Source organism: Primulina eburnea, chromosome 13, assembly GCF_022965805.1.
Source record: "Primulina eburnea isolate SZY01 chromosome 13, ASM2296580v1, whole genome shotgun sequence".
NCBI lineage: Eukaryota > Viridiplantae > Streptophyta > Magnoliopsida > Lamiales > Gesneriaceae > Primulina > Primulina eburnea.
This window is the reverse complement of record NC_133113.1, coordinates 13,588,048-13,590,829: the sequence shown is the minus strand read 5'-3', so window position 1 is coordinate 13,590,829 and position 2,782 is coordinate 13,588,048.

Genomic DNA, 2,782 nt, shown 5'->3' with positions numbered 1-2,782 from the left:
TTGGCGGCGATTGTCTTTGCCTTGAAGATTTGGCGTCATTATCTGTATGGCGAGAAATTCGAAATCTATTCTGATCATAAGAGCTTGAAGTATCTCTTTTCTCAGTCAGAGTTGAACATGAGGCAGCGACGATGGCTTGATCTGCTAAAAGATTTTGATTGCGAGATCAAGTACCATCCAGGGAAGTCGAATGCAGCGGCAGACGCCTTGAGTCGAAAGGTATGTGCTCTTTCCTTATCGACTGTAGGTGTATCGAACTTAGTAGAAGATTGTTGCTTGTCCGGATTGACATTTGATATAGATAGTAGACCGTTGCGACTTGCTGCGATTCAGATTGAGCCAGACTTGATTTTGAGGATCAAAGAAGCACATAGGACTGATCCGAGCATTCAGAGATCGATTGATATGGTCAGAGCTGGTCATATATCAGAGTATCAGGTTAGAGATTCTGTTCTGTATGTGAATAACCGCTTAGTAGTGCCAGATGTTTCCGATTTGAGACGACAGATTATGTCAGAGGCACACTGTAGCCGGTTCAGCATTCATCCTGGAGGCAAAAAGATGTACAATGACTTGAAGACGCAATTCTGGTGGAAGCAGATGAAGACATATATTGCAGAATTTGTGTCTAGATGTCTGAATTGCCAACAGGTGAAGGCAGAGCGGAAGAAGCCCGGAGGTTTACTTCAGAGTTTGTCTGTTCTTGAATGGAAATGGGACCACATTTCCATGGACTTTGTGACGAAGTTACCTCGATCGTCCCGGGGCTGTGATTCGATTTGGGTCATCATTGACAGACTGACTAAATCAGCTTGCTTTATTCCGTACAGAATGACCTATCGTCACGATCAGATGGCAGAGTTATATGTCAGAGAGGTCGTCAGATTGCATGGTGTGCCGAAGTCGATCGTATCAGATCGTGATCCACGATTAACTTCTCACTTTTGGCACAGCTTGCAGCAGGCTTTGGGTACGACTTTACACCTGAGCACTGCTTATCATCCCCAGACAGACGGACAGTCAGAGCGGACTATCCAGACTTTAGAGGATATGCTGAGAGCTGTAGTACTAGACTTTGGTACTAGTTGGCAAGATTCATTGTCGTTGTGTGAGTTTTCATACAACAACAGCTATCAGACGAGCATAAAGATGGCACCGTTCGAAGCTTTATACGGAAAGAAGTGCAGATCTCCATTGTACTGGGATGATATATCTGAGGTACCAGAGTTGGGGCCTGATATGATTCGTGAGATGACCGAGAAAGTGAAGATCATTCAGAAGAGAATGAAGATAGCACAGGATAGGCAAGCGAAATACGCCAATATCAGACGCAGACCGTTAGTATTTGAACAAGGAGACAGAGTATTTCTGAAGATTTCACCTTTCAGAGGAGTTGTCAGATGTGGCAAGCGAGGAAAGTTGTCTCCTAGATACGTCGGTCCGTACGAGATCCTTGAGAAGATTGGCGATCGAGCTTACAGACTTGCTCTTCCTCCTTCATTATCTGGTATACATGACGTTTTTCATGTATCGATGCTGCGCAGATATATGCCAGATGAGTCTCATGTCATTCAGCCTGACGAAGCCGAGTTAGACCAGACTTTGAGCTACGTTGAGCAGCCGATACAGATTCTGGATCGGAAGGAAAAGAAGCTTAGAACCAAGATCATTCCGCTTGTGAAGGTTCAGTGGAGTCGCCATGGCATCGAGGAAGCAACTTGGGAGACAGAATCTGAGATGAGACAGAGGCATCCCGAGCTATTCCTTTGATGTAAGTCTTTCTTCCCGTTTTAACTTTACAGATTTGTATATACTGGCATGGTTATTTGCTTATGAGTTCGAGGACGAACTCTTGTCTAAGAGGGGGAGAAATGTAAGGCTCGAGAAGTATCAGTTTCCATTGATGCTAGACTCATAGAGGTAAGAATACATGACATTTAAATGAGATTTTTGAAGGAATGGCCGAAGCCACACCGCCCCCGCGGTGCTAAGACTACCGCCCCCGCGGTGTAGGTGACAGAAATTAGTGGAATTTTGCGAACAGACACCGCACCCGCGGTGTTAGCGCGACCGCACCCGCGGTGTGAGACCGCACCCGCGGTCATGTAAGGACCGCACCCGCGGTCATCGTGTTTCAATTTTTGATGAATTCGCCGTGAGCATAGCGCACCCGCGCTCTTGAGTTGCCGCACCCGCGGTCTGCATGATAGATTGCCACCTTTGAATTTAGTGTTCACACATGGCTTGGAGTATATAAGCTTGCATGACACCTCATTTTTTTCATCTGATCAGCAAGTAGGAACCGGGAGAGCTTGGAGGGAGGAGCTTTCATTCTTTTGATCTTCAACTTGAGAGTTTGCATGATTTAGCCATCCGATTTATATTTCGAGTTAAGATTTGTGATCCTTGCATCGTTGGCTACGAAAGGATGTAAGTTTTATATAATTCCAGCATGATTCGAAATTCATATGTTGGGAAAATTATGTTTGAGTTGAGAAATGCGTTCTTGATAGTATGAGCAGCGTAGAAACGTTGTCGGATTGATTTTCAGATACCATATGCTATAAGTTCGAATTTCCAGCATGTATATCGATATTGATTGGAAGAATTGAGCATGTTATATTGTGTTTGATGAGTATATTATGAAGATTTTGAGTTGTGGTTATTGTATATATTGTTTTGTTGAGATTGAGTTGACCGGTACCGAGAATTACGCCGTTACGCCGTCAAAGTATATTGAAACCGATTTCAGCTATGTTTATTGAGTTGTTTGAGATGTATA